Below are 27321 nucleotides of genomic sequence, written 5' to 3' on the forward strand. Positions count from 1 at the left end.
AAAAATGAACACCCTTTGGCTTGCAACAGACAGACAGAAGCATGTTTCGTGCCCTGCCAAGGAGAAAACGGAACCCTCATGATCGGTTTGCCCGCACCATCAGTCTTGACATTCTCGAAGAATGGACGATGTACCGCACTGATGACTGCCATTAGTAAACCAAGAGGCACGGCAGAAGTGAACACTGTACGTGACCAGAATATAGAGCAACATTGTAGTCTATATTAATTCAAAAACCGGTTTTTGTTCAGCTCATATTCTGAACGCATTCATTTGAAAGTGCTTCTCTTGATTATTTAGAAAAAGTTAGTTTTGGTGAATTAAAATATTTGCCTAAGATCACACCATTTAAGCATGGAAGCTAATTTTCAAATAGCCAGGTTCTCTTTCACAAACTATGAGTATTTAAATTGAGGCCCCCCGGTTTCACACAAGCACTGACCGAGTGTTCTAGTTGTGTTCATTGGCAGAGCTCTGCATATGTATAAACTAGCACATACCAACTGAACAAACCACCAGATTTTTGTACTGCTGCCAAGTGAAATCAACATTTTCTCTTCTTTAATGGCACCCTTCATACCTCACCACCATTTCGCTAGTCAAGTCATTTTAAGACTTAACTAGTATACTGGACGTTATTCTGATGAATAGAGCAGTTTTAATGATTATTTTTAATCAAACACAAGTCAAAGATGTCTGAACAATGAGAATGCCTCAGGCTGCAAGTCAGGTCTCGGCTAGAGTGAGAAGTTGCAAACGGGTAGCAGTGAGTTCCTGCTCCACTATGTAGTTCTGGTCTACCCTTAGCAGCTAACTTGGTCCCCCCTAACATTTCAGTTATTTGGGGGACACAAGCAAAACTTATTACAGTGCTACACTTCACACACTGTAGAATTCATTGCTCTTTATTTTGAGGTGACCGGCTGAGTGGGGCCCAGTAGCAGCTCTCGCTCCCTCTTCCAGCTGACAGAGCGAGGGGGAGGCGGAGGTGGGAGGTTCACCACACCACTGAGTAACAGATAAGAAGGTGAGGAAAAACAGCTTCAACCTTTTAAAATGGAAATAGAGCCATTGCGCTGCCTGTTCTCGCCCGGGTCAAGCTTTGCCTTTTCTGCTGCTGTGTGCAGGATATTGAGGAAATACCCGTGAACGGTGAGGCTTGCAGAAATGTCCCCCATGCAGACCCCCTGTGCGGTTGTCTCACCTTGGGGCACAATAAAGGAGGGAAAGAATGTCTTGCTTCTCAAGGGGGATCCAGGCTCCGAGCAGATGGCCTGTGCCCACAGCCACTTGCCCTGTAGGTAGTGCGCAGGCACTTTAAAGTGGTGTTTGGTGCTTTAAAAAAAAAAAAGCTGGAGAAATGCGCACAACGGGCTGAATTATACCCACTAAAATACTAGGCACTGGCCAATTGAGCATTTTCTCACACAAATGGGAAAGATATCGCCCATTTGTGAAGGAAATTACCCAATATGGCAATTCTGTGTCACACATCTAGTGTGAAAGGGAGTTCTAATCTGCTCTCTGCACAGCAATGGAAACGTGCTCTGTTGGCACGATTTACAGCACAGCTCCTATAGTAGCGTTTGGGCACATCTGTTGGTACTTCAGGTGTGGAGTTAACTGAATTCTGGTGCACCTGGAGCTACAGCACTTACACCGAACATCATGGGCAACAAAGACACTCGTTCCAGATATGTTGTCAACAGCACAAAACGGGGGGAGGGCACTGGGGATGCAGGGGCACAGTGAATTTGAAATGCAAGGCCAAAGTGATATATATGAATATTCAAAACCCCACAAACAGGCAGCGTAGTGTTGGGAGGATTTGGTAAAAGGTCACAAGCCGTAGTAAACAGGCAGTGACTGTGCCCCAATAATAGGGACTCAGTGGGTTCTTGATCAGGCCAGGCTTGAAACCCGATAATCTTTTAATCTTTGAAGAGCAATATCTACCCTGATACCTCGCCCCCTCCCTTACATTAACCAAACGCATCAGGTTCATTTAGCTTTAGGGCATACACACTCCTGCTCCCCCCCGCTTTCTTTTGGTTGTTGCTCTATTTCAGTGACTTGCTCTTTAGAATATAGGTGACGGCCCCACTTCACCCCCTGGTGTGCACACAACCATGGAGGCGTTAGCTAGCTGCAGTCTACATGTAGCTTTTGGACATTCTCGTGCACCCCATCATCATCATCATCTTACAGGTCGGCAGTGACGGTAAGTTAGGGGGACAGGGGGTAGGGCTGCTGCCTCAAAGCACACAAATGGAACCGTCCTACCTGAACCAAGACAGAGGCAGCAGCGTGAAGAGCTGATGGCTCGTAAGGCCGATCAGACTCCCCACCTTACTGTGTTTGATGCAAATGCAGCGGTACCCGGATCCTTTGGCGGGCTTCTCTGGAAGTGGAAACCAGTGATCATGTTTATAGTGGTCTGCTAGCACCTCGCCCACCCCCCCTTCAAAACCCCGCAGTCTGCTCTCGCTCACTCAACCCCGAAGCAGTGAGGATAGGAAGCCGGCAGCAGCACTGATCTCTGGGTGCCCATGGGACAGCAGGACTAGGTAGTGGCGGCGGCATGATCTTGCGTCATAACGGGGCCTCGTGTAAAGAAGGGGGGGCAGAATGTCATCTGATTTTCGGATCCCTTGGATGGTTAGGGACGCTTGATAGTGCCACAGTGTGTGGAGTAAGTTGAAGTTAGCGTGGCTGTGGTAAGGGACAGTGACTGTTCTCTTGGACAGTGGGTTACGGCTCCCAGATAATTCGGTCTGCAGCTTGTTTTCAATACTCTGTTGTCTCCGGCCCTATCGATCGGCAGTCTCTCCGAGGCCCACAGACAGGTCCTTAATCAGGTCGGGTCAAGTTACCTCTTATTTCGGATCCCCCGTACTGCGGCTCCGCTTTACTGGGCCCTCTGATTCAGCGCCCCCACGTTTTATGCTGTCTCACGCTCCAATAGCAGCGATGAGAGCCCGCGCTTTCTGGAACCATAAGGACACGCATTATACACGGTCTCTCACAGCAGGTGTGCGCACCAGTTCTATTCTAATTACAGAGCAATCTGTAAACTGAGCAAAATATAACCCTTTTGAACACTCTACAAGTGCTAAGGCGGGCATTATGGCAGTGCTTATTTTACCTTAATGTATTGCCTCGCGTCGGCCACAAACTCCTGCTTGCTGAGACTGAGTGACGTTTTCACTCCCTAACCCAATCACTGTCTAGAGCCCAGTAATGGGCTGCTAGCCAATCCGAAGCTTCCAAAGGCTTCCGGCACGCTAATCTGATTGGCTGTGAGCCCCAGAGTGCCCACAGACTGTCTTATTTACGTGATTTAATGTCTACTTGTCCGTCGGACGAAATAGACATTAAATCTTCTTGCCCACCGATAAAAACAACTTGGTTCGGGCGTCGGGCGATATGATTCCCCCACCCCTGTGTGATGCCATGGGGTGTCTTAGTTGTGAATTCCCCTAATATTCCTCTCTGTCTATGGTTTAGTTATAGCCAAATTAGGAGTTTTATTAGTAAGAGCCATCAGAATTCAATCCCATTAGCTCAAGTTATAACTAAGGCGTTCTTCATTTCCCATCTTAAGCGTAAACGCAAACCAGTATCGCCTGCTTCATTCAAAACTGGTAGACAAAACTTTGCCTTCACAATTAAGCGCCATCTTGGTCATAACCAATAACCAGATAGATCTTACATTTTGGGGCTTCTAATATAGGATCACCAGTAGAGCAACTTGAGCTGCTAAATTCAGAAGAATTGCCATCTTTAGCCAATGGATGCTCTATTTATTACATGCCAAATTGTCTCCACAAGATGGATCCGGCAACTCCATCTTGTTGCTTTGGATGCTCCAGTCCTAAAGAGGATTGGATCCATATATGATTCACCTGTTCACATCTTTGTTATTTCTGGAAGCAGGTCTTCAGGTTTTTAAGCCAGCAGCTCCAATTAATCTACTGCCAGATTCATTTGTGGCATTATTTGGACTAGTATCCCAGAACTTTAGATACCTTTGCAGAAGCAACAGTTTGTTGTTATTACCTTTTTGGTCGTCATATCATTAATTTGACAAACGTGGAAATCCAGAGCTGTACATTTGTTTGTCTCATGATTAAGCAAGGTACAATGGGTATAGCATTTTGAGAGGTTATATGCGGCTAAAATTGGTTCTTTACACAGATTTCCAGGAATTTGGAAACATTTGCCTGATGCAACTGAGTAACTGTGGTAGAAAGTATCCCTTGTACCTTGCCCCTTCCACCATGTTACCTATATTAAAATGAAATGGAGATTGATTAATCAACAGGGAAGGAGATGGTCTATTGTTATTCAGCTTCTGATATTTGTGTTTTGAGATTGCTATCTGAATACATTTCCACTAGTTTTTTGCTGTAGTTTTGGTCTTGTTTTTGTCTTCCATGTAATCAAATGTATTTATTTGCAATGATCTTGCTAATCAATAATAACATTAAAAAAGTTTGAATTAATCTTGCTGCAACCATCCATGCACTGATCCACTCACCCATGTATTTAGCCATCAATTCATACACTTGCTCACTCAACTCCTGAACCAGACACTCACTCACTTATCTATCTATGCATTATGTCACCCATTGATCATCCATGCCATCACTCACCCATTGATCCACCCACACATCTCATTCATTGAACCATTCTCACGGGCTCACATTCACCAACCCACCCAACCACACAGTCACACACAAACTCACTCACTAATGAAGAAGCGCTGCCGCCTATAAAATGTACAGCATGTTGGATTTGCCTATGCTTGTTTAGTAAGCATTTTCTGACAGAATCATTTTGCATGGTACCATGATAGTATAATAGTATGTCTCTGCATAATTATCGCATTGTCTCTTGATAGCATCTTTGTTTCTTTTCCATTTTTACATCTGATCTGCCTAGATTTGCAGGTGTGCTACTCAAGCTACAACCCCATGGTTAGATTTCACATTTTTTGTACAGCCGACACACTATCTCAAATGTTATGCCGTTTTCAGTAATCGCCATAAATCTAGCAAGGTAGCATCAGAGTAAATTATAGCTTCCAGCTAATTATAACGTGTGTGCCCTATCACTCACTTGTCTTTCCTCCATCTCTTTGCTAAGCGCTGTGCCCCAAGATGTGAGCACCACTCTGGTCGCTCACACACAACATCAAAATGCGTGCCATGTAGGTCCACAGAAAGTACATCCACTGAGATGCCAGACTGCTGCGTGGTGAAGTCTCAGCATGCAGGGATGGGTGTCAGCTGAAGTGCCTCCTCTGCTAATCCTCTGAGATGCTTATTATTTATAATAAAAACCATCCTTGAGATGTACGTATAGATTAGCAATGTTATGGATATGTAGATAGCCCTGTCGCCCCCTGTATGAAGATAGGGCGACATTTGAACCTCGTGCATGGAGGCCTTGTACTTGGTGTTCGAGGAATGGAAGGCGAAGTCAGATGTGAAAACAGAAGTCGTTTCAGATAAACTAATCCAACATTTTCACGCAAGCGCAAATGTGCAAAAGGTCACATCAGTAATGTTATTGTGCAAAAAGAGGAAAATATGCAATTATGTTACATGGGCCTAACTCGGGCACATAACAACCTTTCCACTATCTCACAGTGTAACGTGCTATCCGGTGCTACCTGTACCATGACGTGCATCCGCTCGACCTGTCCCATAAGGTGCTTTCGCTCTTTGTAATGAGCTATGACGCGATATGCAAAAGAAATTACGATTCAATAGAATATCACATGCAGTCACTTTTTGCCATCATTAAATCATCATGAGCGCGTGCATGGGAAAAAGCTCATCCACCTGGTGTGAGCATGCGTAACACATTGTAAGACGTTCCTACGCAGAGAAACATCATCACAACACATAACTGTAAGGGAGAGCAACTTGAAAAGTTATTCAAGGAAACTCACAGCAAAGAAAGTGCCAGCAATAGAGGCGTTCTAGCTGATAAAAAGAAAATAAGTCAAGGTCGTGCTCCATCTTGGCTGACCCGGGGGAAGAGCATGTTAACACGGCAACTATCCTTCGGCGAAGACACAGACTAAGACGGAGCTGTTCTCTTCCATAACCCTAATGAATCCCTGAGGGGCTCGCGGCCACAGATAAATCCTTCCCGCGGCCTTTCCACCTGTCTGGCAGCAATCTGTCATCCTTGGAACAGGCCCTGCTCAGCCACAGGCCCTGGACTCAAGTTTTACTTTCTTCTAAGCTGAGATGAAAGAGCCCAGCAGGTGGCGCTCCTGATTGGATCCACAGAGATTCCAAACATATCAAATATTATCCGGCACAAGTAGAACCTCAAACGAAAGAAAACATGATAAGTACATATTTCATAGCAGTAACATTATAGCAGAATGTCAATGTGCTGGTGCACCGGCTTGGATAGAGAGTTACATCGCAAAGTTTTATTAGCTGCGTCACTACGGAGCTTCACAAAAATGGCCTTGAAGCAGCAATGAATGGCTGTGGCACCCACTGTACTCTGGTGCAGATTTACAAGCCCCTTGCGCCGCTTTTACCCCGCTGTTGCATCAATTTTGTGACGCAGCGGCGGCGCAAAAGATGCACCATGGTGCGGGGTATTTACAACGTGACGCATCTCCCAGATGCGTCACGTTGTAAAGCCTTGCGCCAGAAGAGGCGTACCATCGCTGGGGGAGGCGTTCCTGCGCAGGAACGCCTTCCAAAAGTGGCTGAGTGAAATCTACAAGATTTCACTCAGTCACTATTGGGCCAATGCTGCGTCAAAACCCGGCGCCTGCTTGAAGCAGGCGTAAGGATTGACGCAGCATTGTACACATAGGGCCACCCTGATCATTGCTAGAGCTGCGTCGCGCTTGCGACGCAACTCCAGCAATGCGCCGCTTTTACGGCACAGATGCGTAATGCATCTGTGCCGTTTTTGTCCCATGGTGCGCCGCATTGTAAATGCGGCGCATCATGGGTGGCGGAGCAGCGGCGCACAATTACTGGTGCATCCCTGCTGATATGCAGGGATGCGCCAGTAATTGTAAATCTGCCCCTCTGTCTTTTGAAACTCACTCAGTGACATGCCCGATATCAACGGAAGAATATTTTTAATACTCACTTGAAAAACTGTCAGAACAGAACTCTTACTGAATGGACTCAGGATTAAAACATCATATATATATATATATATATATATATATATATATATATATATATATATATATATATATATATATATATATATATATATATATATATATATATATTCACTGAAAAAACCATAGATTATAGACCATATATAGTTAGGAATTTGCATTTACAAAACCTTGAAAATTCACTGAAAAAACCATAGGTTAGAGACCATATATAGTTAGCTGGACATTTCATTGACATAAAACCAATGAAATTCCATATATAGTTAGTTGCACTAACTATATATCGCGCACCCGCAATCCACTGCTGATGATGTCACATATTACATCATTCATGACATGGTCAGTGACATCACTGATGACATCACTGATGACATCTCAAATGACATCACTGATGACATCATCTAGTGTCTGTGTGTTTTTGTAAAGTTTAAATATGTTTTACATATTGAAGAATGAGTGGATGTATGGAAGACTGAGTGTGTGTGTGGCTGGCTGGGAGGTGTGTGACTCTGTGCATATCAATGTGTACTTGTATCAGTGATTGTATAAGAGAGTAAGTATGTGTTAGTATATGTGTGAAAAGTATGGTGTTCTGTGTTTAACTGTATAGATGAGGAAATCGAAGTGTGATTGATTCTTCACAGGACTGACTAGGTGTATGAGTGCATATGATAGTGTTGTAATAATGAGTGACTGTATGTATGAGTGATTGTATGGGTGAATGAGTGAATGTGTGTGTAGACGTAGGAATCAGTGAGTGCGTATGTAGTAACTGGTATTGGTGTGTCATGATGTCATCAGTGATGTCATTTGAGATGTCATCAGTGATGTCATTTGAGATGTCATCAGTGATGTCATCAGTGATGTCACTGAAGTATGGTGTTCTGTGTTTAACTGTATAGATGAGGAAATGGAAGTGTGATTGATTCTTTACAGGACTGACTAGGTGTGTGAGTAACTCCATGGATGAGTGGCAGTGTTTGAGTGTCTGCATAGGTGTATGAGTGCATATGATAGTGTTGTAATAATGAGTGACTGTATGTATGAGTGATTGTATGGGTGAATGAGTGAATGTGTGTGTAGACGTAGGAATCAGTGAGTGCGTATGTAGTAACTGGTATTGGTGTGTCATGATGTCATCAGTGATGTCATTTGAGATGTCATCAGTGATGTCATCAGTGATGTCATTTGAGATGTCATCAGTGATGTCATCAGTGATGTCACTGACCATGTCATGAATGATGTAATATGTGACATCATCAGCAGTGGATTGCGGGTGCGCGATATATAGTTAGTGCAACTAACTATATATGGAATTTCATTGGTTTTATGTCAATGAAATGTCCAGCTAACTATATATGGTCTCTAACCTATGGTTTTTTCAGTGAATTTTCAAGGTTTTGTAAATGCAAATTCCTAACTATATATGGTCTATAATCTATGGTTTTTTCAGTGAATTTCATTGTTTTTTTAAAAGCTAATATCTATAGCTGTAAAATATATTCTTTATTACGTGACGTATCACGTAGCCACGTGAGACGCCTCATGACGCGTCGCATAACCGTGACGTATCGGCTCTGCAGCGCAAACAAAACCCGTAACGTAAGCGTGCCGGAGCACGCTTACAGATATATATATTTTTTTTAACCTTAATTAGACAAAATTCACACGTGCACATATCTTGAGGCCTTGCAAAGGCACATCAAACAAACAGTCCCTACAATTTTGCCAAGTTTGCTGGAAATCTATTCCCTTAATTTTTTTTTTATTGTTTCTCTTGGTTTTCCCCTTGTTACGCTTACCGGGACGCTACCCGGTACGCGAACCGGACGCTCCAAAAACACAAGATGGCGGACTCCCGTTACGCTGCCGGTTAGCTGCCCGGTTCGCGTACCGGGAAGCGCCTCTACCGCGAAAAATCGCGGGGGACTTTAATATCCCCCTCATCAATCCTAGGGGGTCAGGAGGGGTTTACCTTGCCCCCTTTCCTTCATTTCCCCCTTCTTTTTTCACCACATCTTGTCTCTCGAACCTACCGAGAGACAAGATGGCGGCCGCTCCGGACTGTTTACAATGTTGACAGCTACGCTGCTGGTTAGCTGCCCGGTTAGCTGCCCGGTGAGCTGCCCAGTGAGCTGCCCGGTTCGCGTACCGGGACGCGCCTCTACGGCGTAAAATCGCCCCAATTTTTTTTATTTTTTTTTTGCCCCGCGGGGCACTTTAATATCCCCCTCATCAATCCTAGGGGGTCAGGAGTGGTCCACCTTGCCCCCTTTCCTTCATTTCCCCCTTCGTTTTTCACTACATCTTGTCTCTCGATCGTACCGAGAGACAAGATGGCGGCCGCTCCGGACTGTTTAGAATGTTGACAGACACCGGAGAGCCAATCAGCTTCGCTTCGCGAAGTTCTGTTACGCGTCAGGTACGCGAACCGGGGCGCTAACCGGAGCGCTGTCACAGATATATATATTTTTTTAAACGTTAATTTCTCAAAATCCACTGGAGCACATATATTGAGACATAGCAAAGGCACGTCGGGCAAACCATATCTACAATTTTGCCAAGTTTCATGTAAATCTATTCAGCCGTTCGTGCTAAAAGTGAGTCCAACCGCCCTATGGAAAAATGAATGGGAAAAACGCGTTTTGGGACCCCCCTTTTTTCTCGGCCCCCCCTTGACGAAACCCCCCCAAATTTTCAGGGGCTGCTCAGAAACAAAATGTGCCATTTTCCTGACAATTTCAGCCGATTCCGTCCACAAACGCCAAAGTTATTAGACATAGAAATTTCAGAAATCCCATAGAGAAAAAATCCTACCTATATATACCCACTGGCTATCGCCAGTAGGTAATATACATATATGAACATATATAATCTGCATATCTATATAAATATAAATGCATGCATACATATACATATATGCATACATATGCATGTTATTTACATGAAAGTTTTAAAAACACTAATAAAAGCAAAGCTAAAAAGCCACCTCATTACAAACAGAATGGCTTTAACTTAAACGAGGGCGAGATCTATTGCATTTTCAATGCTTGTTTACTTTGGTTCTATCAAGAAGGCATTCAGATGTGTCACACATTTGCCATAAATTCTGAATGTTAGCACTCTAGTTGCTCATTAGATCACTGTAGTAAAGCTAGTGCTCACCAGGGAAGTCTGCTGCTAATCATGGTTTGCAGCCATTTTCCCGCATTTTTTATCCCGCAGACTTTCAGTCCGCATACCATTATCCCGCAAGGTCATTGACCTCGCATACCATTATCGCGCATTTTTTCAAAACGCATGTGCATTTATCGCGCATGCCTTTACAAAGACTTACGTTTTAAAGGCATGTATGGTAAATGCATTTGCGTTGTGAAAACCACGATGACGAGAGAGGTAAGTGGGTTTGTGTTAATTTTTTCGTGGGTTAGTGATTGTGTAGTGTAGTGTAGTGTTGTGTAGTGTAGTGTTGTGTTAGTGTAGTGTAGAGTTGTGGTGGTTGTTTAGTGTAGGGTCATGCTGGGGGTAGTGTTTTAGGGTTTAGGTTTGTGTTGTAGTGTTTGCGTAGTGTAGGGTCATGCTGGGGGTAGTGTTTTAGGGTTTAGGGTAGTGTTGTAGTGTTTGCGTAGTGTAGGGTCATGCTGGGGGTAGTGTTTTAGGGTTTAGGGTTGTGTTGTAGTGTTTGCGTAGTGTAGGGTCATGCTGGGGCTAGTGTTTTAGGGTTTAGGGTAGTGTTGTAGTGTTTGCGTAGTGTAGGGTCATGCTGGGCGTAGTGTTTTAGGGTTTAGGATAGTGTTGTAGTGTTTGCGTAGTGTAGGGTCATGCTGGGGGTAGTGTTTTAGGGTTTTGGGTAGTGTTGTAGTGTTTGCGTAGTGTAGGGTCATGCTGGGGTGTAGTATTTTAGGGTTTAGGGTAGTGTTGTAGTGTTTGCGTAGTGTAGGGTCATGCTGGGGGTAGTGTTTTAGGGTTTTGGGTAGTGTTGTAGTGTTTGCGTAGTGTAGGGTCATGCTGGGGGTAGTGTTTTAGGGTTTTGGGTAGTGTTGTAGTGTTTGCGTAGTGTAGGGTCATGCTGGGGGTAGTGTTTTAGGGTTTAGGGTAGTGTTGTAGTGTTTGCGTAGTGTAGGGTCATGCTGGGGGTAGTGTTTTAGGGTTTAGGGTTGTGTTGTAGTGTTTGCGTAGTGTAGGGTCATGCTGGGGCTAGTGTTTTAGGGTAGTGTTGTAGTGTTTGCGTAGTGTAGGGTCATGCTGGGCGTAGTGTTTTAGGGTTTAGGATAGTGTTGTAGTGTTTGCGTAGTGTAGGGTCATGCTGGGGGTAGTGTTTTAGGGTTTTGGGTAGTGTTGTAGTGTTTGCGTAGTGTAGGGTCATGCTGTGGTGTAGTATTTTAGGGTTTAGGGTAGTGTTGTAGTGTTTGCGTAGTGTAGGGTCATGCTGGGGGTAGTGTTTTAGGGTTTTGGGTAGTGTTGTAGTGTTTGCGTAGTGTAGGGTCATGCTGGGGGTAGTGTTTTAGGGTTTTGGGTAGTGTTGTAGTGTTTGCGTAGTGTAGGGTCATGCTGGGGTGCAGTGTTTTAGGGTTTTGGGTAGTTTTGTAGTGTTTGCGTAGTGTAGGGTCATGCTGGGGTGTAGTGTTTTAGGGTTTTGGGTAGTGTTGCAGTGTTTGCGTAGTGTAGGGTCATGCTGGGGGTAGTGTTTTAGGGTTTTGGGTAGTGTTGCTGTGTTTGCGTAGTGTAGGGTCATGCTGGGGGTAGTGTTTTAGGGTTTTGGGTAGTGTTGTAGTGTTTGCGTAGTGTAGGGTCATGCTGGGGGTAGTGTTTTAGGGTTTTGGGTAGTGTTGTAGTGTTTGCTTAGTGTAGGGTCATGCTGGGGGTAGTGTTTTAGGGTTTAGGGTAGTGTTGTAGTGTTTGCGTAGTGTAGGGTCATGCTGGGGGTAGTGTTTTAGGGTTTAGGGTAGTGTTGTAGTGTTCGCGTAGTGTAGGGTCATGCTGGGGGTAGTGTTTTAGGGTTTAGGGTAGTGTTGTAGTGTTTGCGTAGTGTAGGGTCATGCTGGGGGTAGTGTTTTAGGGTTTAGGGTAGTGTTGTAGTGTTTGCGTAGTGTAGGGTCATGCTGGGGTGTAGTGTTTTAGGGTTTTGGGTAGTGTTGTAGTGTTTGCGTAGTGTAGGGTCATGCTGGGGGTAGTGTTTTAGGGTTTAGGGTAGTGTTGTAGAGTTTCCGTAGTGTAGGGTCATGCTGGGGTGTAGTGTTTTAGGGTTTTGGGTAGTGTTGTAGTGTTTGCGTAGTGTAGGGTCATGCTGGGGGTAGTGTTTTAGGGTTTAGGGTAGTGTTGTAGTGTTTGCGTAGTGTAGGGTCATGCTGGGGGTAGTGTTTTAGGGTTTAGGGTTGTGTTGTAGTGTTTGCGTAGTGTAGGGTCATGCTGGGGGTAGTGTTTTAGGGTTTAGGGTTGTGTTGTAGTGTTTGTGTAGTGTAGGGTCATGCTGGGGGTAGTGTTTTAGAGTTTAGGGTAGTGTTGTAGTGTTTGCGTAGTGTAGGGTCATGCTGGGGTGTAGTGTTTTAGAGTTTTGGGTAGTGTTGTAGTGTTTGCGTAGTGTAGGGTCATGCTGGGGGTAGTGTTTTAGGGTTTAGGGTAGTGTTGTAGTGTTTGTGTAGTGTAGGGTCATGCTGGGGGTAGTGTTTTAGGGTTTAGGGTAGTGTTGTACTGTTTGTGTAGTGTAGGGTCATGCTGGGGGTAGTGTTTTAGGGTTTAGGGTAGTTTAGTTGTTTAGTGTATGCTAAAGGCATATTCGTTCTAAAAGTTTTCGTTATTTTAATTTGCGGCCTAATAGTACATGCGGGATTTTTTTTGCGGACTGATGGTATGCGGCATTTCGTCATATATTCGCTAATCATACTTTCTATGGCAAAATGAACCCCCTCATTTTGTTCCTTTTTAAATTAAATGTTTTAAGAGTTACCACTTTATTCCAATCAAGATGGTTCAGGTGTGCCATACCTTTGTAATAAGTAGGACTGTTAGCACTCTAGTTGTTCTTTAGAACACTCTGGGACATTCTGTCATTGGGCTATAGTTGGGCTACATCTGGCTGATATTTGGGCTACATTTGTTTTTTTTTGTCTCTGGTGGCCATCTTTGGGCTACAATGGGCTACATTGGGCTACATTGGGCTACATTGGGCTACATTTGGGCTCCAACATATATATAGCCCAATGTAGCCCAATATATATTTTTCAAAGTTAATTTTCGTAAAAACCACTGGAGCCTATATCTTGAGACATAGCAAAGGCACATCGGGCTACCAGTCCCTACAATTTTGCCAAGTTTGGTGTAAATCCATTCAGCCGTTCAGGCTAAAAGTGAGGCCAACCGCCCTATGGAAAATTGCATGGGAAAAACACGTTTTGGGACCCCCCTTTTTTCTCGGCCCCCCCTTGACGAAACCCCCCCAAATTTTCAGGGGCTGCTCAGAAACAAAATGTTCCATTTTCCTGAAAATTTCAGCCAATTCTGTCCTCAAACGCCAAAGTTATTCGACATAGAATTTTCAAAAATCCCATAGGAAAAAAATCCTAACTATATATACCTACTGGCTATCGCCAGTAGGTAATATATATATATATATATATATATTACCTACTGGCGGTCGCCAGTAGGTATATATAGTTAGGATTTTTTCTCTATGGGATTTTTGAAAATTCTATGTCTAATAACTTTGGCGTTTGTGGACGGAATTGGCTGAAATTTTCAGGAAAATGGAACATTTTGTTTCTGAGCAGCCCCTGAAAATTTGGGGGGGTTCGTCAAGGGGGGGCCGAGAAAAAAGGGGGGTCCCAAAACGTGTTTTTAACATTGAGTTTTCCATAGGGCGGTTGGCCTCACTTTTAGCCCGAACGGCTGAATGGATTTGCACGAAACTTGGCAAAATTGTAGGGACTGGTAGCCCGATGTGCCTTTGCTAGGTCTCAATATATGTGCTCCAGTGGATTTTGAGAAATTAACGTTCAAAAAAAGATATATATCTGTAACAGCGGACCGGGCAGCGCTCCAGTTCGCATACTTTTCGCGTTACGGAGCTTTGTGAAGCGAAGCTGATTGGTTCTCCGGCGTCTGTAAACATTCCAAACAGTCCGTAGCTGCCGCCATCTTGTCTCTCTGTAGGATCGAGAGACAAGAGGAGGCCAAAGCGAAGGGGCAAATGACCATAAGGGGGCATAGTAGATCCTCCCTGACCCCCTAGGTTTGATGTGGAGGTTTTAAAAGGGCCCCGCGGGGCAAAAAAAAATAAAAATAATAATAATCGAACGGCTGAATGGATTTGCACGAAATTTGGCAAAATATTAGGGACTGGTAGCCCGATGTGCCTTTGCTAGGTCTCAATATATGTGCTCCAGTGGATTTTGAGAAATTAACGTTCAAAAAAAGATATATATCTGTAACAGCGCTCCGCTTCGCGTACTTTTCGCGTAACGGAGCTTTGCGAAGCTGATTGGTTCTCCGGCGTCTGTAAACATTGCAAACAGTCCGTAGCGGCCGCCATCTTGTCTCTCGGTAGGATCGAGAGACAAGAGGAGGCCAAAGCGAAGGGGCAAATGACCATAAGGGGGCATAGTAGATCCTCCTTGACCTCTTAGGTTTGATGTGGAGGTTTTAAAAGGGCCCCGCGGGGCAAAAAAAAAAAAATAATAATAATCGAACGGCTGAATGGATTTGCACGAAACTTGGCAAAATTGTAGGGACTGGTAGCCCGATGTGCCTTTGCTAGGTCTCAATATATGTGCTTCAGTGGATTTTGAGAAATTAACGTTCAAAAAAAGATATATATCTGTAACAGCGCTCCGCTTCGCGGAGATAAAATTATCTCTGTATTACCTAGCTGTTGCTAACACCAGTTAGCGACCGCTAGTAGGAGATAGCGACCATCTTGGGCCCCACTTTGCATGTCAGTGATATTTATCACTAATGACATGCAAAGTGGGCATGCCAAGATGTTAGCGACTGGAAACAGTCGCTAACATCGCTATCTCCTATTACCAACTTTTGGAGATATTCGCGCTAAGCGCGAATATCTCCAAAAGCTACCACCTGCCCTGAGCAGTTCTTAGCCATGTTATCCAATGGGAGGTGGATAACATGGCTAAGAGCATTAGCTCGGTAATGCATGAATATCGCTGACTTTTCAGCGATATTAATGCATTGCGGTCGTTTTTTATCGCATTTGCGATAAACCTTGATAATAGCAAGGTTTATCTGCGATCATTTCTGACGATGCTTAGCGGTAAACATTTCATTGCTAAGCATCGTTAGGGATAAATATCGCTTAACTTTGGTAATATGCCCCAACGTCTGTTAACGTTCGATTCGAAGGAAATCAGGAAGTGTTGAAAAACATTGTCTGCGCCATCTTGCCTTTTTTCAAATGCCACACTTTTGTCGTGCACGGCAGTCATTTTAGATGCCTTGACCAGACCCACTCTCTGCACGCTGTCGATCCTTAGCATGGCTCCCCACCCTCGCAAGCATCTCCCCCAGGCATTGGTCACCCCCGCTCTCTGTCTCATGCATGGGTAATAAACCTCCCCCCATCTGCGCTGCTCTTCCCTGAGAATCACACCCTGTGCCCGCCCGACACCTCCCTTTCGCCCTATTCACTACCGCACCCTCTGACACTCCTTTTCCTCTGTGTCCGATTGTCCAGGCCGGTCCTAGGCTATCAGCTAGCCCTGCAGATGTAGTTTATGGCCCCAGCTGTAAAGAATCACCCCTCTTCAAAGGAGTTATAGTAGATCAAGGCCCACACTCGATGAGATCCGTCACAGCACACGCGTTCCTACTATCTGAAAACCATCCTGTATTGTGATTGGGGAGTGGACCGAGCCTGAAGCGGAAGATTCCAGGGATGACTCTTTGTACATCAAAGTTTTTACAATTATGTGTCACATTAAAAATATATAGCACTCCAACAAAGTAGTAGGATTATAAAACTTTAATAACTTATAAATATATACAACAAAACAAAAACAGTAAAAACATTTAAACATTTTTAGGGAAAAAGAAGGAAGTAGCCGTCGGTTGTGCGAATAGTCCCAACGCAGCACAACGTCCAGATTTCTGGACGGCACCCAGGTGATGTTGCCTGGGTGCCGCACTGATTTCGGTATCCGGCGTGGGGCGTCGCGGGGGGTGGGTCATCAGTAGCGGTCTGTTGTGCGAATAGTTCCAAGGCACCAGAACGATGGCACCAAGGTGATGTCCAGTAAGTTGCCGCCCTCCGAATAACGGCGTGGGGCGCCCCGGGGGGTGGGGGGGGAGGCGGCGTGAACGGGCCTCTCCAGGTGGAGTCTCGTCTGTTGTAGTGGGGCGCCCCTTTACCGTTTCAGTTGCCATTCCGTCCGCTTTTGGTCCACTGTGTCAAAAGCCGCAATTCAGCTGAGTTGCGCCCACTCTTGCGGTGCAGCGATAGGCGGCTGTCACAGGACTCTCAAAATGGCGGCAGGCTCTTTCCTTTTTGGGCCTGGTCCACTTAAATGGCCCTGGGACACCTTGGAAATCGGACGCTTGTCTGCTAGGTCTTGGACCCCATTCTCGAAAGCGTCCCCTCCGCCTTGAGGATTCAACAAAAGTTTTGGGGGCCCCCGACTCCTGCAGGCTTCTGGTGGGGAGCGGCTGCCATGATTGCTCGCGGAATGACCACGACGGAGCCACGAGATGGTGGTGCTTTCATGCTGACGCCAGCTTCAGTCTGAAACATCCAGAAACAAGGTGGGGCTTTCATCGTTTGGGAAAAAAAAAAGTTTTCATCCAATGAAAAGTGTTATTTTTAGGTCATATGATCAAGCCTTCCATCATTAGGAAACCAAAAGTAAAATGAACCAATGAAAAGTTTTATAAACAAGTCACATGACCTGTTATGCGGCATAGGGTATAAAATGCGGAGAAAATACGTTGGCACGTGAGGCGGCGTCAGTAGCGGACCGATGTGCGAATAGGCCGAAGGCAACACAACGCGCCAAGATCCGGATGGCACCGAGGTGGTGTCCAGCAAGTTGCAGCACTGGTGTGGCCATCCTACAATGCTGAAAGTCGGCGTGGGGCGCCCCATTGGCCTGTGAGTTCGCGTCAGTAGCGGACCGATGTGCGAATAGGCCGAAGGCAGCACAACGCGCCAAGATCCGGATGGCACCGAGGTGGTGTCTAGTAAGTTGCCGCACTGGTGTGGCCATCCTACAATGTTGAAAGTCGGCGTGGGGCGCCCCGTTGGCCTGTGAGATGGCGTCAGTAGCGGACCGATGTGCGAATGGGGCCAAAGGCAGCGCAACAATATTTTCCGAATAGAAGACACCACTGGGCGCTGAGATGCCAAGATCCGGATGGCACCGAGGTGGTGTCTAGCAAGTTGTCGCACTGGTGTGGCCATCCTACAATGTTGAAAGTCGGCGTGGGGCGCCCCGTTGGCCTGTGAGATGGCGTCAGTAGCGGACCGATGTGCGAATGGGGCCAAAGGCAGCGCAACAATATTTTCTGAATAGAAGACACCACAAGGCGCTGAGATGCCAAGATCCGGATGGCACCGAGGTGGTGTCCAGCAAGTTGCAGCACTGGTGTGGCCATCCTACAATGCTGAAAGTCGGCGTGGGGCGCCCCGTTGGCCTGTGAGTTCGCGTCAGTAGCGGACCGATGTGCGAATAGGCCGAAGGCAGAACAACGCGCCAAGATCCGGATGGCACCGAGGTGGTGTCTAGTAAGTTGCCGCACTGGTGTGGCCATCCTACAATGTTGAAAGTCGGCGTGGGGCGCCCCGTTGGCCTGTGAGATGGCGTCAGTAGCGAACCGATGTGCGAATGGGGCCAAAGGCAGCGCAACAATATTTTCCGAATAGAAGACACCACTGGGCGCTGAGATGCCAAGATCCGGATGGCACCGAGGTGGTGTCTAGCAAGTTGTCGCACTGGTGTGGCCATCCTACAATGTTGAAAGTCGGCGTGGGGCGCCCCGTTGGCCTGTGAGATGGCGTCGGTAGCGGACCGATGTGCGAATGGGGCCAAAGGCAGCGCAACAATATTTTCTGAATAGAAGACACCACAAGGCGCTGAGATGCCAAGATCCGGATGGCACCGAGGTGGTGTCTAGCAAGTTGCCGCACTGGTGTGGCCATCCTACAATGGTAAAAGTCGGCGTGGGGCGCCCTGTTGGCCTGTAAGATGGTGTCAGTAGCGGACCGATGTGCGAATGGGGCCAAAGGCAGCGCAACAATATTTTCTGAATAGAAGACACCACTAGGCGCTGAGATGCCAAGATCCGGATGGCACCGAGGTGGTGTCTAGCAAGTTGCTGTACTGGTGTGGCCATCCTACAATGCTGAAAGTCGGCGTGGGGCGCCCCATTAGCATGTGAGATGATGTGAGATGGCGTCAGTAGCGGACCGATGTGCGAATGGGGCCAAAGGCAGCGCAACAATATTTTCTGAATAGAAGACACCACAAGGCGCTGAGATTCGGTTACCACCGAGGTGATGTCTAGCAAGTTGCCGCACTGGTGTGGCCATCCTACAATACTGCTCCGAATAACGGCGTGGGGTGCCCGAAGGGGGGGGGGAGGCGGCGTGAACGGGCCTTCCTAGGTGGAGGCTCGTCTGCTGTAGTGGGGCGCCCCTTTACCGTTTCAGTTGCCATTTAGCTGAGTTTCGGCCGCTCTTGATGCTACAGCGACAGGCGGCTGCAACAGGACTCTCAAAATGGCGGCCTGTTCTTTGGATTTGGGCCTGGTCCACTAAAATATCCCTGGGACACCTTAGAACTCGGACGCTCGAATTTTTTTCCTTTCCTCTACATGCAAAAAAAGGTAAATGCCCGGTACGTTACACGCTTCATCTGCCACGATGTACTCTCCAGAGGAACCGAAAAAAAATATAGTTATGGTAACTATACCATGCATCGTCATATGGAGAGGTGGCACCAATTAATTATAGTGCTGCATAAAAGAGAGATTTGGAGGAGAACCCCCGACCTGCCAGTACATTCATCAAAGAAGTGGCACTGACAGCATCAGAGGCAAGGGAAACGGTCCCAAATATTTAGAAGAACTTTGGAAAGATTAAAATGACATGTTTAGATTGTGGCAAATTAATTTCATGTGGACAGATGAGTGTTACTCTAATAAATACAGCATATGAACATCATCATAGTCGATGGTTGGTAGAGACATTTTGACTATATCCTGGACCTGCCCGTCCTCGCCCAAAATGGCGCCGGAATAAATGGGACTCGTAACTCCTTGTTGTGTACTGGTTGCACAACCTTGATATCACGAGATACGTATGCAGTTTTGAAGCACATGGCGGGCGGGGACGAGAATAGATTGAATATTTCGACATCTCTATTGATATTAAGTTCTGATGTGTTATTGATTACTGTACTATTGAAAGTTCGAATTAACGTCACCCATGGTACTTGCCCGCAAATGTATATCTAGATAATTTTATTGTGACTGGCCCTGTCGTATTTTAATTATAAAATGTACGTCCACCGATTCCGCAACTGTTAGACACCTTAGTTCTTGCAACCTAATGGCCCGCCCGTTACGTTCCTCTACAGTGTAAATGTCTACTCATCATATACGATTACAGTTTGCTCCGTGGCCGGCCCACGTGGTTATAGGCTCGTATTTGTATAATGAAATTTTCACAATAAAGGTTTTTAAAAGAAAACATGGTAGTAGTATATACATTGGTAACGTTTTTAATAATAGTCACTGTTTTAGAATCATTAAAAGGCAAGTGAAATAAAGCAGACCAATTACATGAAGGGTAAAAGGTATAATACGCAGGAACGCAGTAAAGATAAATGGTCAAGGGCTGTTGTGTTTTCTACTCCTGCAACATAAAGTGATCGATAAGAATCTCATATTCAGGCGTATCGGCGACTAAGACAGCAGGTCGACCCTCTTTTGCTCAACGGCTCCGTCATGGGACGAAGAAACGCCCTTTTTCTCGAAAAAAGAATATATTTTACTTGCAGGACAGTTGTAAATTTTCCGGGAAAGTACATTAGCCTGGAACATTATAACATATATTTAAGAAAAAATAATGTTCGGAAGTAATAAAAAGCGTAATTTTTAGGTCATATGACCAAGCCTTTCATCATTAGAATAAGAAAAGTAAAATGAACCAATGAAAAGTTTTATTAACAAGTCACATGACCTGTTATGCTTACGTTACGCGCTGCGCGTCGCGCCCTGGATGATTTCCGGATGCGCTAACGCGGCGCGTCATATGACGCATTACGCGACAACGCAGGTCCAGAATATAGTCAAAATGTCTCCACCAACCAGCGGTCGGAACACAACCCCTTTCAGCAGGCTAAATAGTTCTGTTAAATGACAACAGAAGGGACAAGCAACAAGAACCATCAGTCAAAGAGGGGAGGGCTAGTTCTTCTCTACCGGGTTACGTTGGGGCGCTACCGGAACTGATCGAATTGGTAGTCTACAGTGTTTCTGGATGTTTCAGACTGAAGCTGGGGTTAGCATGAGAGCACCACCATTTCGTAGCTCCGTCGTGGCCATTCCGCGAGCAATCATGGCAGCCGCTCTTTATCGTTATTTTGGGCGGGGTGGGTGGCGGAGCCGAGCTGTATTGCAGCCATCATGGTGAGGAGTTCAGTTCATCTCACTAGTTTCGTATTTGTCATGAGGGGTTGTTCCTAATGTTTCTATTTTAGCGAGGTCAAAAAGAGATCCCATTAGTGGCCTACTGATTTTGCTCGATTCCTTTTGTTTTTTTTACACGATTTTTCGTTATCTGCAAAGACTAAACAGAGTATTGCGACTCTGTGTTTGTTTGTAAATAGAGAATGAACCAAAGAGAACCAATTCTAAAACAGTAAATGCTTGGATAACAATCAATCAAATGGAGAGAGAAGCAGGCACGACGTATTACAACGGGGGCAAAGGCCTGCGTTAACTACCTTTCACTATCTGCAAAGAGAGAGTACTCCTAATAGAAATGAGGGGGGGGGGCAGCATTCAAAGCAGATCAGTGTGCATAAACACGAAAATGTTTTTACTTACCACGTACTTGACATTCGACAGCTTATGATATTTGCTATTAAAAAACCATTGAAATTCACTGAAAAAACCATAGGTTATAGACCATATATAGTTAGGAATTAGCATTTACAAAACCTTGAAAATTCACTGAAAAAACCATAGGTTATAGACCATATATAGTTAGGAATTAGCATTTACAAAACCTTGAAAATTCACTGAAAAAACCATAGGTTATAGACCATATATCGTTAGGAATTAGCATTTAAAAAACCTTATTTTACTCACACAAAACCATTGAAATTCCATATATAGTTAGTTGCACTAACTATATATCGCGCACCCGCAATCCACTGCTGATGATGTCACATATTACATCATTCATGACATGGTCAGTGACATCACTGATGACATCACTGATGACATCTCAAATGACATCACCGATGACATCACTGATGACATCTCATTTGACATCAATGACCACATCACTGATGATATCATTCATGTGACAATACAATGCATCTCCTCACATTTTAATATAACCTCTGTTTCACCCAGTGTTAAATACAGAGTATTATTTTTGAAACCATTGACACACCAATACTAGTTACTACATACGCACTCACTGATTCCTACGTCTACACACACCTTCACTCATTCATCATACAATCATTCATACATACAATCACTCATCTTTATAACACTATCATATGCACTCATACACCTATACAGACACTCACAGTCTGTCACTCATCCATGGAGTTACTCACACACCTAGTCAGTCCTGTAAAGAATCAATGACACTTCCATTTTCTTGTCTATACAGTTAAACATAGAGCACCTTACATTTTCAAACATATACTAACACATACTTACCTTCTTATACAATCATTGATACAAGTACACATTGATCTGCACAGAGTCACACACCTCCCAGCCAGCCACACACACACTCAGTCTCCCATACAAATACTTGGGCAATCAATCAATAACCCATATAGTTACTCATATAGCTACTGATCAACACATGCAGCAGTTTACAGAACAACAGACATAATGATGCACAAATTAAGACAGTTTAGTCACTAACCCATGCACTCAGTGAGACACATTTAATCACTCACTCATACAGTCAGTCATGCACCTACAAAATCCTTCGTCCAGACACTTACACATCCACTCATTCTTCAATATGTAAGACATATTTAAACTTTACAGAAACAAAAAATCACTGGATGTTGTTATCCGTGATGTCATCAGTGATGTCATTTGAGATGTCATCAGTGATGTCATCAGTGATGTCACTGACCATGTCATGAATGATGTAATATGTGACATCATCAGCAGTGGATTGCGGGTGCGCGATATATAGTTAGTGCAACTAACTATATATGGAATTTCAATGGTTTTGTGTGAGTAAAATAAGTTTTTTTAAATGCTAATTCCTAACGATATATGATCTATAACCTATGGTTTTTTCAGTGAATTTTCAAGGTTTTGTAAATGCTAATTCCTAACTATATATGGTCTATAACCTATGGTTTTTTCAGTGAATATATATATATATATATGATGTTTTAATCCTGAACAAGGGCAAGTTGGCCCGAAACGCGTAGCTGTTTCCTCTGTGAAATTATTTTTTTCCATCTTGCTGTACCTGGCTGGTCCGTCTCCTTCGTTGCTGGCGTGCTGTTGTGGCTGCGCAAAGCGGAAACTGCAAGGAGTTGATTTCATATATATATATATCCCTAGGATGCGTTTCCCTCGGAGGTTGTGGTTGAGAGAATGGAGGTTTCTGGCAGCCACAAGTTGTGAAGGAAAAGAACGTGTAAACCCTACCACTGCATCAGAACTGTCAGCGCGATGCACCTTGGGACTGGTAGTCCCCAACACTACGCATGCAGAGACAATCTGAAGCAGGTGAGCCCAGCCACCACTGTGAGGAGGAGCTTAAAAGAAATCCCTGTGTAGGGCGGACACTGCAAACGAACTAGGCATTGAGGAAGGCACACAGCCGAAACCGGTCTGCCACTGTTCTTGTTAATAAAGCTCCTGCCAAACCTTTGCTGTGTCTCTGGAGATCTTTGCTGTCTGAGGGGAGTAGCACCCGCCTCTGGAGTGGAGTGAGTGATTTGATTTTAGCGCGGATTCAATGACGCGCGCCAGAGACCCTCTTGTAAGCGGCCGTGGATTGCATTGAAGAAACTGTTTTGCCTAGCCGAGGAGTCGGAGTAAGCCACAGCCCGCCATGAAAAACCCCCAGAGGTGTGGAAATGCACCAAACAACATCAGGCATGGAAGGTACGGAGAGATGCCGATACCCGCCCTGTGCCTAGGATGCGTTTCCCTCAGAGGTTGTGGTTGAGAGAATGGAGGTTTCTGGCAGCCACAAGTTGTGAAGGAAAAGAACGTGTAAACCCTACCACTGCATCAGAACTGTCAGCGCGATGCACCTTGGGACTGGTAGTCCCCAACACTACGCATGCAGAGACAATCTGAAGCAGGTGAGCCCAGCCACCACTGTGAGGAGGAGCTTAAAAGAAATCCCTGTGTAGGGCGGACACTGCAAACGAACTAGGCATTGAGGAAGGCACACAGCCGAAACCGGTCTGCCACTGTTCTTGTTAATAAAGCTCCTGCCAAACCTTCGCTGTGTCTCTGGAGATCTTTGCTGTCTGAGGGGAGTAGCACCCACCTCTGGAGTGGAGTGAGTGATTTGATATATATATATATATATATTTTTTAATTTTTTTATTTATTTAGGTATTTCCATAGGAAAAGCATTTTTATGTTGTTAATAACTTTTACACTGTTGGGTGAATATCCAGGAAACACCCAAAACATGTGCTACTTTGTGCCTAGTTAGTGCATGGAAAGGTTTGGAGTGATCCATAAAGCGGAGGTCGAGAAAAAAGGGGGCGGTTCCAAAAAGCTAAATCCCCATGCATTTTTAATAGACTTATTAAGGCTGGCTACAACAAAAACTGCTGAACAGAATTACCCCAAATGTCGCAGGAAGCTAGAGCTTGGTCCTCAGATTGTACCTTATGTGATTTTGTGTAAATCCGTTCAGTAGTTTTTGAGAAATTAAGGTTATAATATTATTGTATATCCGGACAGTTAGGTTTGTGAGACTTTCCAGAGATTCTTGAAGGAACACTAGTTGTTTCTGAGAGGCCCAGGGAGCCTTATTTCCATTGGGTCATTTTTGATTGTCTGCCAGCAACATGGGGGAAATGTTGACAGCATCCATTACAGAATTCAGGGATGTAGTCCACTGTCCTGGACATGTTTTAAAAAGTTTTATAATGGAGCAGGGTAGGGATACCCATGAGTGGACCCAGAGGTACTACAGTTGGCGCCAAAACAAAAAACAATTGGCAAAAATTGCCAGAGTCCTGTGTAACTCCAGCAAGATTGGAATAAAAAAAAGTGTCCAGGTCGATGTGTTTTAATAATGGGAGGGGGCACTTGGCCATCTCTCCCCTATCCTTTACAGGTTCCAGGGAATCCACCACAGGGACAAAATTAATAGATGTAGATTGGGAGGGAGGATGTGCAGCCCCCCTCTTCCAACCATTAGAGGCCCCAGGGACCCCACAACCGAAAACATTGTATATGCTGTGGGTGGATTTTGACCCCACTAACCGAGCCATCAAAGGCCCCTGGGAGCCCACTAGAGGCTAAAATTATTGAATAAAGGTAAAGAGCTGCTCTGGTCCATCCTGTAACCATCAGAGGCCCTAGAGATTCCACCCCGAGGTCAAACTTTTTCAAAATGGGGAGGGGGCGGGCAACACCCTCCCTGAGCCTCTAAAGGACCCTGGGAGCTCAGCCCCTTGGCTGAAATTAGTCAAAATGGGTAGGAGCCAGATGCCCCCTGAGTCTTTAACAGCCTCTAAAAGACCATGGGGCAGATTTACAAGCCCCATGCGTGTCTTTTACGCCGCCGTTGCATCACTTTTGTGACGCAGCGGCGGTGCAAAAGATGCGATATGGTGCGGGGTATTTACAACGTGACACATCTGGGAGATGCGTCACGTTGTAAAGCCCTGCGCCATAAGGAGGCGTTCCTGCGCAGGGAGGGGCGTTCTGGCGCAGGAACGCCTTCTATAAGTGGCTGAGTGAAATCTACAAGATTTCACTCAGTCACTTTGGGGCCCATGCTGCGTCAAAACCCATTGCCTGCTTGAAGCAGGCGTAAGGATTGACGCAGCCTAAACAAGATAGGGCCCCCCAGATCATTTCTGGAGCTGCGTCGCAATGCGTCAGTTTTACAGCACAGATGCGTCACGCATCTGTGCCGTTTTTGCCCCATGGTGCACCGCATTGTAAATGCGGCGCATCCATGGTGGCGGAGGCATGGCGCACAATAAGTGGCGCATCCCTGCTGATATGCAGGGATGCGCCACTCATTGTAAATATGCCCCAGAGTAGCCCATGTAGCCCCCACCGAGTCAAAATTACAGTAAATTGGAAGGGACCACACAACCCTTCTCTCTGAGCTATTCATTTTCCCAGGAACCCCATTCCCTGGGGCTATACCTCATGATTTGTCCCTGGAAGTCCACCCACAGTATATAGTGGGTTCTCTACCCCCACCGGAGTGGGGAGGGAAACCTGTGTTTGCTCCCACATGGAGGGAGCATTTTTCAATCTTCCATCAGGAGGGAGCAAACACAAAGTCTTCTACCGGCTGGCAGAAGCTTTAAAAATGCTCACACCTGCTTGGAGTAGATTCCCAGAGGCAGGGAAACAGTTCAAAATATTGCTACAGTCTGGAGGGAGCAGCCTTAGTAGCTCAGCTGCTCCCTCCGGGTGGGAGCAATGCCAGTGCCTGCCGCATGCGTGAACTCGTCTGGGGGTCTGGGGCTCTCCCTCCGGCCTCCAACTTGTATATGGTGGGTTCCTTTGGGTGTCAAAAAATGCATTCTATTACACCAATAATGAGAAAGGTATAAGATAGGACAAACTACCCTAGTCAAATGTTTTATGCAATTGGGGAAGGACATGAAATGGGTGGCCAAAGATTTAATAAAATCCACTACGAGATTCAGAGTGTTGATTGTCTTCTGATTGTCAAGGAAAAAAGATGGATTTGAAAGGATGACAGTATCAGGAAAGGGCTGAACATTTCTGTAGAAACACTGTAGTTATTTCGCTGTAGTCAACTGCATATTCTCAATGATGCTTTGCTCTGTACTTTCTTAATCTCAGAGTTATGGCGGTAAATGTACTCCTCGCATTACCTGAGTTTCCTATGAGAAAGCGCTCATAGTTTTCATTTCAATTGACTTTTCAGTTGTAAAAGCATGTGTTATACAATTGCTTTACACATTATATTATTACTTTGAAATGTCCCCACTTTGATCGTATGGATTATATATATTGAAAAATGTTTTACTCATTTTATCAGTGCAATCGTAGTCAATTGACATGATAATACTAGCTATCTGACATCTAGGCAGTGTGTGTTTCAAGCTTACATTTGATTCATAATGATTTTCTGTAATTATTTTGCAGTAATATATAAATGATTGGGGAACTTACATCGAACTGCAATGAAATCCCTACCATGAAATATCTAGGCAGTGTTTGTTGATGCACTGGATTCAACATACATTTCTGTAATTGCTGGCCAGACAAATATACATAATCATGGAATATGTATTATAATGTAATGTTTTTCCAGCTACATGTAATGAATATATATTATTTCACACATCATGCTAATAAATTAACTCCTTTAACTATAACCCGGTGACATTTACGTACTGGGCACTCTCAGAACACACCACTAATCCTTCTACTTTCTCTTCTTGTCATACACTTTGTCAAGTTTAAATATGGCTGCCATGATTACAGGATAATGTGGTGACTTAATCTGCAAAGTCTCAATCAATCAATCAATCAATCAATCAATCAGTAGTATATAAAGCGTGCTACTCACGCGCGAGGGTCTCAAGGCGCTTGGGGGGGAACAGCTCCGGGTCAGTCAAAGAACCAGGTTTTGAGGTCCTTCCTGAATGTGTGGAGGGTTGGGGAACATCTGATGTTGACCGTGAACTTGTTCCAGGTTTTGGCTGTGGTGTGAGAGAAAGCTCTCCCATCTGTTC

Source organism: Lissotriton helveticus, chromosome 6 (genome assembly GCF_964261635.1).
Source record: "Lissotriton helveticus chromosome 6, aLisHel1.1, whole genome shotgun sequence".
Classification (NCBI taxonomy): Eukaryota; Metazoa; Chordata; class Amphibia; order Caudata; family Salamandridae; genus Lissotriton; species Lissotriton helveticus.